Source organism: Rattus norvegicus, chromosome 9 (genome assembly GCF_036323735.1).
Source record: "Rattus norvegicus strain BN/NHsdMcwi chromosome 9, GRCr8, whole genome shotgun sequence".
In the NCBI taxonomy this organism is placed as follows: domain Eukaryota; kingdom Metazoa; phylum Chordata; class Mammalia; order Rodentia; family Muridae; genus Rattus; species Rattus norvegicus.
Window position 1 is genome coordinate 115,762,466 of NC_086027.1, and position 15,139 is coordinate 115,777,604.

The 15,139-nt window shown below is 44.7% G+C and overlaps 1 protein-coding gene across 2 annotated transcripts in view; it reads left to right on the plus strand.

Annotated features, from left to right (window-relative positions):
* L3mbtl4 (L3MBTL histone methyl-lysine binding protein 4) overlaps positions 1-15,139 on the plus strand; it is a 452,873-nt gene that overhangs the window by 20,746 nt on the left and 416,988 nt on the right. Inside the window, exon 1 of one of the 2 annotated variants that reach the window (XM_039084810.2) lies at positions 13,940-14,394. The exons of the other annotated variant lie outside the window; for it this stretch is intronic. The gene's annotated coding sequence lies outside the window, so the exon portion shown is untranslated. Of the gene's footprint in view, positions 1-13,939; positions 14,395-15,139 lie in introns of those variants that run through there. 2 annotated transcript variants of the gene reach the window in all.

The following is a 15,139-nucleotide window of genomic DNA, read 5'->3' on the forward strand; positions in this document are numbered from 1 at the left end:
TTTTCTGAGGTGTAGGTAGCATTTGCAAATGCTGTAAGCAAATGTCTTCTCTTTTACCTCACAGAATCTCAGAGGTGAGCTAAAGAAATGTTGTGTAGAGGGGAGATTTAAAACAAGTATATTTTTGGTGGTGGAGTGAAATCTCTCTCTCTCTCTCTCTCTCTCTCTCTCTCTCTCTCTCTCTCTCTCTCTCTCCTTTAGGGTTACAGTCCACATACAATCAAGCAGCCAAGGATTAAACTCTCTGAGATCATAAAAGAAAATAAAAATGTTCTCATTTAGATTGTTTCTCTCAAGTATTTTGTCAGTGATGAGAAAGCTAGGTAATAAATTGACTTTACACAATAGTTCAAATAATTCTACGTATGGTTTGTGTAACAGTTTTCTCACAAAATTTTAAAGTTTGGACATCTCACATTTCATATTTTTAAGTCAGAGATGACTTATAGCAAAATTCTATCTTGTCTCCTCTCTCTGTTACTCCTCTGTGCCTTCCTCAGGAGCTGTGTTTGCTTCCACTTCCCTTCTTTCTGGAGACTGAGAGGAGCCGTCACTGCATCGGGGGCATGTAATTTCCTTACGTTTCTGCACTTTTTTTTTTATCACATTCTGTGTTTTCACAGTGTGGTCATCTCAAAGAGGATGGCTCCATAGATGCATAGACTTGAACACTTAGTTCTCTGTTGGTGGAACTGTCTAGGAGGGACTAGGAGGTGTGGTCTTATTGGAGGAGGAGTGTCACTGGGGGTGGGCTTTGAAGTTTCAGATGTCCAGAGCCATTGACAGTTAGCTGTTTAGGACCAATATGTAAGCTGTCACCTACTTCTCCGGTGCCATGCCCGCCTGACAGCTGCTGTGCTCCTAGCCGTGATAGTCATGGACTCTAATCCTCTGAAGCTGTATGTCCTAAGTAAACTTCTCTGTATGTTGGATTGGTCATAGTGATTATCAGGGCCATAAAAAGTAGTTAATCTACACAGCTAATCCAACACAAGGGGAGATGTGGCCAAATCCCATCTGTGGTACTTTGAATATGCTGGGCCCAGGGAGTGACAGTATTAGGAGGCATGGAGTAGGTGTGACCTTGTTGGAGAAAATGTTTCACTGAGGGGCTGGGCTTTGAGGCTCCTATGCTTAGGTCTGTATAATGTGGAAGGAGAGCTTCCTCCTAGCTGCCTGAAGATGACATTCTCCTCCTTGTGGGATGATGTCATTATGCAGCAAGGCAGGTCCAGGATAAGGTGAAGCCTATCATTGGATGAGAAGGAAGGGTAGGCAGGGAAAAAGTCCAGGAAGGAGGGAGGAGGGAGAGAAGTGGGAAAAATCAAGGTGGAGACAACGGAGCAGGATGATCCAGATCCAGGTGGACCTGGTCAATCTTTTCTTGTCTAGGTTTCTGTCTTTATTAAGTGGCAGTGAATTTATTGTGTGGCTGTACTGTGGATTGACATATAAATGACATATGTAGAATTTAGCATGTAAATCTGATTGCTAAATTACAAGTTTATAGAATTTTGATTTTTTACCAGACTACAGTGGATGTGAGCAAAGTTCTCAGTGGGCAGAGAGATGACCCATCTCAGTTCTGGAGTCCATGCTAGGCTATAGAATGCTTGGGGCTAGGGTTGCATGGTGCCATGCTAGAACAGCCCGTGGAATGGATGTGCACGTGTCAGGTGTGGTAACAACCCTCCACGGGGACAGTGTGAGAAAGCGGCTGGCAGAGAGACAGCCGGAGCACGCGGCTCTCACAGGTCTGCATGGAGTGGGAATGCAGATACCGGTGGCCGCCAATCCACCACTTTTTATTTTTACCGCAACACCTTCTGCTATCTTTGGACCAATATATACAACTCTCAGCTCCTCTGCCTGGATACTGCCATGCTTTCCCTCCATGATGACAATTGTCTAAACCTCTGAAACTGTAAGGCAGCCCTAATTAAGGGTTTGCCTTTGTAAGACTTGTCTTGGTGTCTCTTCACAGCCATGGAAGCCCTAAGTAAGACACCATCTTTTTATCATCATTCCTCTGTTTTATTCTTTCAACATACTTGCTGAACAATCAGATAGGGCCAGTGTCCTGAATGTTGGGTGACAGATATGCTGGTGAGAGAAGAGGTGACAAGCCTTTGTGGAAACCACAATGCAGACAGGGGAGGTGGATCTTAAGTGTGCAAAACAAATGAGCATTCAATTTTTATCACATTAATTTTGTAAGGCAAATTCTCACTGCAAAGCTCCAGCTGGAGTGGAATCTGAGATCCGCTTGCCTCAGCCTTCCAAGTGTTGGATTTATGTGTGTGTGGTACCGCACCTGGCCCAAAGTCTCATTGATGGAACTGAAGCTGATGTGGTAGTGAGTCAGGGAAGGACACTCCAGGTGGCTTCTGTGACCGACAGAAATCCTCTGCATGGAAATGGGATGCTATTGATGAGAAACGGGAAGTCCAATGAGCTTCTGGGTGAGTCAGGGCATGGTAAGGACATTTTTTCGGGCAGTGGAAATGCATTGTGACTGGTGAGGTGATCCAGGAGTGAACACGTACAAAGTGAGGTTGGAGACCGTGGCAGGCCCTGGGAATATATAGATCTGTGTGGGTCTTAGCAATGCTTTTGGAGTTTTACTTAATGCATTGACAAGCTTCGTATAGGGGGAGTAGGACAATGATGAGTTCTCAGCAGGACCGAGACTTTGGAAGTAGATGCCTTTGAACCTTCAAGTTCGTTCCCTACCCATAGACTCTCATTGTTCCCTGAATGTGTCACATTTGCCTGGTTTTTGTTGATGGTCACTGCTCCTGTGTCTTCTTCCTCCCGGTCCTGCTTGGCTCTGCCTGGTGCTCTTTTATGCCGTGTGCTTCCTCACCTTTACTGTTCTAGTTAAGCTATCGCAATCTCATTATGTAAATCAATAAATTTTGACTACTTCCTATGGGTCTGGCATTATTCCAAGTGCTTTAAGCACCGTTCCAATTTACAGTGTGTCAACCATGACAGATATATAATACATTTATGATGAGATGTGTCCAATACCACTGTGAGGGATATTTCTGTCCATTCCTTGATCTTCCTGGGAGGGGGGTAGAAAGTCCCAGGATGCTTCCTAGAAAGTAATGTTTGAGACCTAACAGGCCAGGGTTGGAAACTGAAAGTCATAGGGAGTGAGAAGAGAGTCAGCAGGTAGTTTTGAACACCATTTGGTTATGGTTAGAGATGGCTGGTGGTTTGAATAAGAATGGTCCTCCATAGGCTCAAATATTTGAATTCTTGGTCATTAGGGAGTGGTACTACTTGACAAGAATTAGGAGGTGTGGCCTTGTTGGAGGAAGTGTATCATTAGGGGCCGGCTTTAGGGCTTCAAATGGTCAAGCCAGGCCCAGTGTCCCTCTCTTTAACCACTGCCTACCAATCTGCATGTAGAACTCTCAAGCTTCTTCTCTAGCACCATGTCTGCCTGCATGCCACCATGCTGCCCACCATGATGATAACAGACTAAACCTCTGAACTGTAAGTAAGCCATAGTTAAATATCTTCCCTTATAAGAGTTGCCATGGTCATGGTGTCTCTTCACAGAGATAGGGTAATGACTAATACAGCTGGTGTTAAGATTCGCATCTGGAATATCCCATGGGCTCCTTACTTGTCCTATGCTGTCCAGATAATGGTGCTATCCTGAGAAGCTGTTAACTACATGGACGTGAGGAGGGCTCATCATTGTAAGGCATCATCCTCTCAGCTGGAGGAACACCATAGTCATGAAGCCAGCTGTGGCATCACAGTCAAGCCCATGGACTGTTGAAATTCCTGCTTATAAAAAAATGGAGAGGGCCATTGGGACCCTCACCCAAGTAGCCAGCCACTGCTCCCAGTCATTTGTATGCATTCTGCTTTGATTGCACGTGACCTTGTACTCACAAAGAGGCACTAGAATATATAGACTGTTGAAGACTAGAGAGGGGGCTCCATTTCTATCAGTTCTGGGGAAGCCGTCATCCATGCTGAGTGACAACTTCACAGTGTGGCTCCTTTGGGTGACCTATGCTCCTATTGGTCACCCCTCAGGGATGCTCAGTGAACCCATGGGTTCTCCAGGGTGGACTGTGGTGGGCTGAACTTTGGTTTGCGGTTAGGGCCTTAGGAGGCAGGGCAGATGTTGGTTACCCCTCCTCACCAGGGACAGAACTTGAACAACTCTGGAGAAAGTGAACCACCAGGGATGGGGCGTTGAGGGTTCTTGCCTGAATCTCAGAGTGAGGCTTGTTATCTGTTTCGTAGTCCTCTGTGATATGAATGTTCTGTTCCATGTTCTCATAGCTATGGTCTGATCTGAGTTGTTCCACCATGCCTTCTTCACCATGATGACCTGAGTCTTTCCTCCTAAGATTGTTAGTAATAACTGTCACCTTGATACCGCCTGAATCATCTGAGAGGTGGTCTTAATGGTAAGACTGTCTAGAACATATCGAACTGTGGAGGATTGTCTTGTTTATGTTAGTTGAGGCAGAAAGACCTACCTCTGCTCCCATGTGTGCGCAATACCGTTCCACAGGACTGGACTCTGGACTGCCTGGAAAAGAGAGAAGGGGCTAAGCAGTAATCATGCACGCACAGCCATTTTCTTCTCTTAACCATGTGATGGACAGACTGGCTGCTTCAAGTCCCCACTGCCTTGCCTTCCCCATAGTGAGATGTTAACTAGGAACTGTGAAGTAAAATAAAGCCTTTCTCCCTAAGCTGCTTTCTCGAGATGAGATACTTCATCAGAGCAACAGTAAACAAAGCCAAGACACCCCCTTCAACTTGTGTCTGCCAGCTATTTTGATCCCAACAGCATAGAATTAACCAATATAGTTGGTTCTGCAATATCTGAGGTCAGGAAGCAAATTGCAAACCGACATTGTCTGGATGTATCCTTAGCACAGTGGGGGATACTGATGCCAATGTGCAGGGCAGAACCTAACCGTGGCTGGAAGGGGCATATCTGTCCTGTCTTCTTCCTTGGCTGCTTGAGAATGGCTGCCACCGTGAATGACATAGTAGCAATGTAGACAAGAAGGTCAGAGTTGTTCAAGTTCTGTCCCTGGTGATGAGAGGTAACCAACATCTGCCCTGCCTCCTAAGGCCCTAACCGCAAACCAAAGTTCAACCCACCACAGTCCACCCTGGAGAACCCATGGGTTCACTGAGCTCACCCACAGAGCATCCATGAGGGGTGACCAATAGGAGCATAGGTCACCCAAAGGAGCCACACTGTGAAGTTGTCACTCAGCATGGATGACGGCTTCCCCAGAACTGATAGAAATGGAGCCCCCTCTCTAGTCTTCAACAGTCTATATATTCTAGTGCCTCTTTGTGAGTACAAAGTCACGTGCAATCAAAGCAGAATGCATACAAATGACTGGGAGCAGTGGCTGGCTACTTGGGTGAGGGTCCCAATGGCCCTCTCCATTCTTTTTTATAAGCGGGAGTTTCAACAGTCCATGGGCTTGACTGTGATTTCACAGGTGATTTCAGGACTATGGTGTCCTTGCAGCTGAAAGGATGGTGTTTTGCAATGACCAGCCATCCTCACGTCCATGTAGTTAACAGCTTCTCAGGATAGGACCATCATTTGGACAGCATAGGATCAAGTCAGGAGCCTATGGGTTATTTCAGATGCAGAACTTAGGACCAGTTGTCTTGGACAGTACCCTATTGCTAGGAAGAGACTCCATGTGCCAAACAAACGGTCACTGGTGTCTTAACCCTGGGAAGACAACAGCAGCAAAAAAGAAATGGGAGAAAAGCTAGCCAAAGGTACACAAGCATAGGAGATGCTAACTGTACTTGGGTTCAGAACCGATCTTGCTTGTAACAAGAGTAAACACAAAATTGAGAGACATGGCCTTTGTGAGAAGAAAAAAGCCTCCAGAGGAGAGGGAAAGGACCACAATCACTGACTAAGGTTGGGGACTGCAAAGGACGGTGTTGGTGCTGGCAGGAAACAGAAGGAGGAGAGAGTCCTCGGTGATTTTATCTACTACAATGGCACACATCTCTAAGGTGAGGGTGAATGAACTATAAAGACTTAAAAAAAATAGAACTTTCTGAGCACATGAAGACTTGATGGAACTGAATGATGGATATGAATTTCATTTAATATTGAGTTACTCGAAAGACTTGCGTCTGACTATATTTCCATAGAGTTTGCTCTTCTTTATGAATTCCATTTGGCCTTATGTTCCAATATTGGCAGTGAGAACGAATAACTGAAGAGTTGGTGCTGAAGGAACTGATGGTGGGAGGCAGGAGAGGGGCTTAATGGGAAACAGCATCCCTATTGTGTGGGAGGAGGTCGCGGTAGAAATGGGGTGTAGTTTATAGCTTTCTACTGGCAGCAGGACTGACTGAGGAAGGGAGGACCACTTAGTGCCCCGTCTCCACTCACCACCCCAAGGGTTTGAATTTAACTACAACCATTGTCGTTTTAAATGAAATTATAGACAAGGTCACCTGAGTTTCTGTTAAGACAGCTCTTTGTATTTAACTGTTCCACAAATACGTGATGGCTCTCTGCACAGTAAACACTATCCAGCCAAAAGTTATGGATTTTTGCAGAGGAATATAGCCCCAAACCTGCCCTTTTCCCCCAAAAGAGTAAATGTTATAGAACATTTTTTCCAGGGACTTATAAATACTAGCAGAAGTCTTAGCTCTGAGCCGGATCTCTACTCCTCACATTTTGAGATAAGGTCTTGCTAGGTTGCCCAGGCTAGCCTCATTTCACTGTACAACTCAGGTTCACTTTGAACTTGCAATGTGTGTGTGTGCATGTGTTTGTGTGTGTGTGTGTGTGTTCGTGCATGTGTTTGTGTGTTTGCACATGTATGCATAAACGTGTGTTTGCACATGTGTGCATATGTATGTATAAGTATGTGTTTTGTGTGTGTGTATGTGTTCTGTGTGTGTGTGTGTGTGTGTGTGTGTGTGTGTGTGTGTGTGTATTAGGAATCTTCTTAAGTAGTAAGCAGGTTTCCATATGACTTTTTCAAAGGTCCTTAGAGTTGTTTCCCCCAACTGTATTCCTTCCTCTGTCCTAACCCCCTAATCCTTTACCGTATTCTAACTCTTCCTGTTTCATCAATTCCCTTTTAGCTTTTATATCATGCTTTCTTTCTCCACTCCCTGGATTACCCATTTCCGAATTTCTTTGCCTCTGGACGCAGCACACGGTCCAGCTACACCACTCTCAGACACGTAACTGAAAGACCATGCTCCACGTTAGAGATACCTGCTGATCTATGTTCACTGCTACTCTCTGTGCACAATAGCCAGAAAGCGGGAGTAGCCTGGGTGTCCATCAACTGAGGAACGGATGACAAAAATGTGGCGTGTCCAGCTCATAAGAGAACTGAAGTAGAAGGTGCAGGTAAATGGCTGGAACTGGGCAAGGTTTGAGCCAACTCATAAAGATGAAGGTGCCATGTTTTTGCTTTTGTTTTCTCTTTTGTGCTTGTTATCTCTGAATCTTCAGAGACACGCGTTTCGTTTGGAATACTCACAGAGGTCAGTCTATGGCGACTGTTTTCTAATGGCTTGTAGATCTGGCACAGTTCACATCTTTGTTGCTGACATCTGGGCTGATAGGAAGAGTTTGTAAAGAAGGGATGGGTTGCAAATTCTCCTTGTACTTCCTCTGGGGTTGCCCTGCTGTGACTCTCACTAGAAAATCTATTGTGTGCAGTGCCTAATCTGTTTAATATAGTGCGAGCTTGCCTGACTCTGGCCTGGATCCTTTTGTTATACCCATCACAATTTGGGTAGTGGGACTTCTGTTACACTTTGTCAAATCTCGAAGCTCCTTCTGTGTGTGGAAGGCTGTGTGGTTGAGAGTCGAATGGCTGACATTATTTGTATGGAAGCAGTGATGGGGAAGACCTCAACCCCGTTGGAGCATGTCCATGCTGCTTCAGGGAGGGCTCTTTCTTTGCGCATGTGAGACAAGCTGTACAGTTCCCGGCGTGGATAGGATTGCTAGATAAAGATGTACAAACTGGATATCTTCCCAGCATCTGCAGTCACATGTCTGTGGCGTACCCCCATTACTTTCCTCAGAGGTTTCCCCACCTCAGAGTAGTGTGAGGACGGAGGGAACAGTGCTTGGATGCAGACATGATGATGAAAGATGCCGGTGCTATTCTCAACATTCTCCATTCTGAACGACGCTGTGCTGAAAGGAAAAATAATGCGTGCTTAAGTGTGCTTTGCAACAATAAAGAAACTTAATGGCTATTGTGTGTCATCCTCCTTGGAGAGGTTACTGGATTTAAAGCTTTCTTCCCATTAGTTGCAGAATACAATTATCACAGGTTGCATAACCCTTAGTGGGGAAATAGGTTTTAAGTGAAAATATTGAAGCCAGGTGGTGCTTTCTCTTTTCCTTTATTTTTAAGAAGCAAACAAACAAAAATAATTTCAGACTAAACATTGAAACAGTTTGAGTATTTTTCAGAAATCATGTATCTGTCCACTGGCTACTAATTAGAATGATTATAATTTAATGTATATGACAATATACTTTGATACTGGTATGGAAGAGTAAGCTAGAAGGTGTAAAATGTTCTGTCTTGTACAAATCACCAATAGTATAAAAAACAAAACAAAACAAAGCAAAAAACCCTAACTTGTTGACGTTGTAGAGAAAGAGTAAATAACTGCAGAGTTTATTTAAAATTGAAGTGAATTGTGCCTGTCTATAAAATATATTTTTGTACTACTAACAAATTAATGTATTAGGTGGTTAATGTTTCAGGGATGCTGGCAGAAAACATGGTGCCCAGGAGAGGCAGAACTCATTGCAAATCAGACATGAGAGCATCGTGTGACTTTCTTCTGTCACACAAGCACCCACACGTGTACAGGGCAGACCTGAGCTGTGTCTGTGTGATTTTTGCCTCATACTTGAATGAGGGGTTTCTATCACCATCCCAGCATGCAACGGGGACTTATGATTGTCACGGTTTGCCCTGGTTGATATTTATCGACAACTTGACACAACTTAGAGTCACTTGAGAAGAAAGAGTCTCGATTGAGGTTTTTTTTTTTTTCCAGATCAGATTTATCCGTGGTTGTGTCTGTGGGAAATTGTCTTGCTTGTTGATGGATGTGGGAGGGTTCAGCCCACTGTGGGAAATGCCACTCCTTGGCAGGCTGACCGAGACTGTATCAGAGAACTGGATGAGCACGAGCCAGAGGGAGAAAACCAGTAAGCATATTCTCCCATGCCTCTGCTTTCCTCGTCCTGCTGTGGCTCCTCCCACTGACGGACTGCAGCATCTAAGCCACATCTCCAAAGTTGTTCTTGACTGGAGTGTTTTATCCTATTGCTTTCGCTCCTGTGTTTAGCATAGTAACAGAAAACAAATTAGGACCCGGTTCCAGAAAAAACAAACTAATAGAACACACATAGCCCAGCCCCCATGCATGCACACACATGAACATGCATACACACACACACACAGAGACACATATATACATATATATATATACACATACACTATATGTATATATATACACATACATTATATATATATATATATATATATATATATATATATATATATGGAGGAATTTGCTAGATTTACTCATAGATTAATGGCTAAATTTCCTACGTTAGCTGTGTGTAGCCCTTATAATGTGAGAAAGGGAATATCTTCTCTGTCAAAGACACCTTACAACAAAAAGAAGCAAATGATGCACTCTCAGTTCCAGAGCATCGTCCATGGATAGCTACTTGTGTAAATTCACTAACCATGGATAATAGCAACCATAAAATGCACCATGCAGAAAGGCCCCAGCCTGGGCATGATCCTTTGTTCTTCCTTCTACTCCTGTATTCAAGGCAAGTCTTTGCCACTAAGTGTTTTGACCCACAGGGCAGTCTTCTCTGGAAATTGATATACTCAGGGACACATGTTGTTTCCTTTCTTGGTATTCCTCAATATAGCCACACCTGCAGCCAAAATGAACATGTATGTGAGGGCTAGGCTTTGCTGGGATTGTAGGTAGGAAAAGAAGGGAGGTGTATCAGTCAGGGTTCTCTAGGGTCACAGAATGTATGGAATGTCTCCATATTACTGGAATGACTTACAGTCTGGAGTCCAACCAACCCAGCCATGGGCAGCTGTGAATGGGAAGTCCAAGAACTTAGTTGCTCAGTCCTGCAAGGCTGGGTGTTTTACCTGGTCTTTTGTAGAAGCTGGAATCCTGAAGAAGTAGGTTCCAACAGATGTGCTAGGTGTAGGCAGGCAAAGAGGAGTGAGCTCCCAAGTCCCTTTCGTGGTCGTGGATGTCCAGTGTTAACACGCGCGTTCAATACACTATGTGTGTTTGGCTTGAGTGGCGATTCTTGAAGCCCAGCACTTCCTTTGTACTTGCTTTCACTTACATTTGCAGAACTCTGCTCAAGATGAGCTGGTGCACACTCGGATGGACTGTTTGTCAGCACATCAGTTAGGTAACAGTGGGCCAGGGCTGGCAAATTTCAGTCAAATGACCAACGTGGCATGACTCTTGTTTTTGTAAATACATATTCACCGGCACGCTGATACACAGCCACACATATTGGCTTGTCGGTCTCTACTCTTATCACTCTAGGGACAGAGCGAAGCAGCTATGCAGAAATCTACATGGCTTCGTAAGCCTAAAGACTACTGTCTCTCCTGGCACAATGATGTACACCTTTAATTTCAGCCTACGAGAGGCAGAGGCAACATTCTCTCTCATCTTTTAACACTTTGCCAACCCACTCATCTTCCTGAGAATTTTTATTAGTTCATTTTTCTTAAGATTTATTCTCAGCACTCAGGAGGCAGAGATAGGCAGATGTTTGGGATTTCAAGGCTAGCCTTGTCTACATAATGACCAGAAAAACCAAGGCTACATAGTGAGACTCGTGTCTCAAACAACAACAACAACAACAACAACAACAACAACAACAAAACAAACCCACAAACAAACAAGCAAAAATATCCCCCCAAACAAGCAAAAATAAAGTGTACACATGCAACATGTGTGCAGTGGTATAAGTGTGGGTTTTTAGATCTAGAAAAGAGACACAGAGAAGGTAGGGTTAGGTTATAAGGGAGGGTGAAGCTGGGCAGAAGGACACATGGGACATGGAAAGAGAACAGAATCAGGAGCTGGAAGAGTTTCTAAGAGCAAGAAGTGGAAGCCATGGGGTAGATAAGGGAAGGGTAGCCACAAAAAAATACTTTGTTTGAAAATATCATTATGGTATATTTGGCACATTATTTGTTGATTTAAAACATAAAAGTGCAATAGAAAAGAAATTGTTTGATGTGCATTTGATGACTGGGTGGTGAGCACCTCCGTGCCAGTGAGATGTTGATGAGAGAGCTCCTTTCCTCAGTCAGGTACACCTCAGTAGTATATCTTGCTCCCCTCTCCTGTCCTCCCCTTTCCTCTCCTCTCCCCCCCCTCTCAGCGTGTGTGTATGTGTGTGTGTGTGTGTGTGTAGAGGGAACACTCTCTCTATCCCTAAAGGACTCAACTCGGGTGTATCCACAGGTGGGGAAAGCTGAGATAGATCTTTATCTGAGTGGAGACATTACCTGTATTCCTCAGTCTCCTGCTCTTCCACAATTCAGATACTTGGCACCACATATAAGCTTCCATGACTCTATCCCTTTTGGCTACAATGAGGGCCACCAGTCTACCTTTACTGTGTGTCTGAGATGGGAGGAAACATCGTCTGCTCTTGCTTTTCACCTGTGCACAAACCACACAAAGCTGGATAGGAGGCTGTGTTTCCTACTGTTACCCAGACCAAGGTCAGATATTCCATTTGCTGTTGGGAGAATCATCAGCACTTCTCCACCCTTTTAGAGGCTGGCCATCATTTTCCAAGTTCTCACATTGTGTAAGCTCTTCTTTGTATGAGAGCCTCAGAATCCAGGCACCATGTGACATCAAATCCATTGTGTTGTACTTCCTATATTGTTCCTCTGTCAGCATGCCTTCCTTTAGCCATTGTCCTGACTGTCCTTGCCTGCATGCAGAACAGGACAGCACCTGTCCAGTGGCGGTCTGAAGGGGGGGCCTTTCCTTTTCAACTCCCTTTGTTTTCATTCTCTCTGGATGCAGCTCTCTGCTGTATATTCTATAGTCAAGTTCAGCTCGTCAAGTTCTGGGTTATCCCAGTTCCTTAAACATGGTGGCCAAAGTCTTTTATTTGTCGAGCTATTCCCCCTGATACTGCTTCAGGTTTCACAATGTTAAACCCTTTCAAAGACTCAGAAGCTGTTGACTGACAGTCATCACATGACAAGCAGCTGCTGTCTCCAAGACAGCAGTAAATTCAATGGATGACCGCATCCTTTGTACCCTGTTAAGGAAGTTACTGGGATGGGAGCATGTGTCTTGAGCAGTGGTGGCCTGGTATTTTCCCTCTGATAATTTTTGCTGTGGAAAGCAGTAGAAGTTAATACTAACCCATATCTCCTTTTCCCCCATTAATTAATTAATAATCAATTCACCGTACATCCTGATTGCTACCCCTCCTCCCAGTACCTCCCTCATAAAGTCCCTCCCTGTCCCAATACCCCATTTTCTTCTCCTCTGAGAGGGTGGAGGAGCCTCCTGGGTATTGCTTCATTCAGGTACTGCAGGGATAGGTGCATCCTTTCCCACAGAGGCCAGCAGGGCAGCCTAGTTAGGGGAATGGATTCCACAGCCAGGTTCTGGCTTTAGGGACAGCTCCGTGAAGAGGCCACCTCCTGAAACCAGGCAGAACGCCCCCAGGAGAGGAATAAGGACACCAACCCGCCCACAAAAGTTTCCACTCAAAATTCATCCTGTCTACAAGAAATGCAGGGAGAAAGATAGAGCAAAGGCTGAGGAAATGGCCAACCAATTTCCTCAGCCCAACTTGAGACCCATCTCAGTGGCAAGGACCAGTCCCAGACACAATTAATAATTACCTGTTCTGCTTAGAGGCAGGAGCCCAGCATAATTGTCCTCTGAAAAGCTCTGCCCAGCAGCTGACTGAAAGAGATGCGGAAACAATTAAATATTGGATGGAGCTCCCCACGTCTTGTGGGAGAGTTGGGGGAAGGGTTAAGAGCTCCAGAGGGAATGGGTACTCCACAGGACAACTGACAGCGTCAACTAACCTCTGAGTTAGAGCTCTCTGGGCTCCTCTCCTCTGGGCTATCAGAGACTGAACCACCAACCCAAGGCTAACTCTGAATCATAGAAGAATTGTAGAAAGCTGGTAATTAGTGGATATGGGTGATGGAGGAGAGGCCATCTCTTAAGCGTAGCATGTTAATGGTGTGATTCCCAGAGTGGCACTATTGTTGAGTCCATTAAAGAAATGACCTAAAAGGTCCCAGGTCATGGAGATGTGTTCTCAGAAGGGGTCATAAGATTTGCCAGTCTCCCCTGGTTTGAGATGTAATTTCTCCCATATACCTTCCGGCCATGTCTTCACTGGAGACCAAACCAGTCCATCTCCAATCCTGTACTTAGCTAAAGTCTTAGCTAAAAAAACCCTTTCTTTTTGTAAAGTTACCTGTCTCAGTTGTTCTGTCATAGAGCTGTGAGGATGAGGCAGAGTACTTTCTTCCCTTTGTATGATTTACTTTTGAAGTTTAGAGATACTATGGCGACCTGGTATTGAAAAATTAGACCCTTTCTTTCCATAAAATCTTTCTTCTATACAACTCCTCTCAACACTTGGTTTTGAATTCACGCCTTCCTGCTTTGTAGGTATGTGGCTATTCTATAAACTGCAGGTTTTTGGGTACTGTAAACAAAGGGGATAGGAGTGACAACTGTCCTGGAGTGCCGTGCTTGTAGCTTGTTGGCTGAAGTGGAAAACTAACTGTGAAAAAAAATTGAACATGAAAGCTGATTTGAATTTTTTTCTAGAGATGGTGAGGAATCTAGAATCTGACAGTGGCCTTGCCTCAAAGCGCTTTATCTGGGAACAGTCTGTCTTTCGACAAGTTGCTTCCAGAACACTCTGAGGAACTGGCACATGCTGTTGCTATCATGCAGAGGGTGAGATAAGAGCATGCTGGGAACTGTCTTGTATTCAGCCTTCAGGAAACTTTAGCAAGATTGTCTCATTTGGTAGAAGTCATGTGTACCAACTAGCAGTCTTCCCTGGGACCAGAGGAGAGAGCAGCCCTGAACAAAGCAGATTTCTCTGCTCTCACATACCCGGGTGCTGCGAACCTGGTCTCAGCTCCAGCTCACAGTTTCCAGAAAGAGCACACTGTCCAAGCAGGCAAGACTTTGGGAGAGAGTTTCCTCAGAGTCCAGTTAAGTTTGAGATGGTGGCTAGAGGCTTGTGAGCTTCCTCTTGGCCTCCACAGTGACTGCTTATAGGTAAGTGTTGGTGCCGGATCTCTATGTTTTGTTTACTAGAGGCTGAGGAATATTCGAACAATCATGAGGGAGTCAATGTTTTGGCCACCCAAGATGATGTAGTTTCTGGGGTAAGCACTGGGATCTTGGTCTTCTTCTGGTTTTTCCCTCTGGTGCCCATGGTGGGCACTAATGTCTTGGCAAACTCTGTTCAACTAGAAGAGGAGGCGGACAATGAGGAAGAGAAGGAAGAAGAGGAGGAATAGAAAGAGTGAGATGAGAAGAAAGAAGAGGAAGAAGAAGAGGAGAAGGAATAGGGAGAAAGGAGAGGAGGAGGAGAAAGAAGAGAAGGGGCGATGAGGACGAAGAAGAGGAAGAGGAGGAGGAAGAGAAGGTGTTTTCTGCCTCACTGGGGCTTGACGAGTGCTTTCTGACAGGTTCTGCTCTTTCTCCTTTTGCCATGAGAGATCCTTTGTTCAGAGCATGACTTCTGTGCCTAGCATAAAAGATCTGTGGATAAATGGAGACTCCCAGGTTCCTTTAGAGTGTCTGGCTTTTAAAACAAGGCAGATCCTCGAGTCATACGAGTGTCCTGGCAAACTGTTCAGCTAGACTCTTGCCAGGAATAGTCTTTGAGAGAATGCATGAAATGAAACAGTCATGTGAAGTTGTCATAGTTTCACTTTATGATGTTAACTAGGTGTATATGGTTTATGAGTATCAATTAGCATAACAAACATATCTACCTATATGTTTATATTTATAA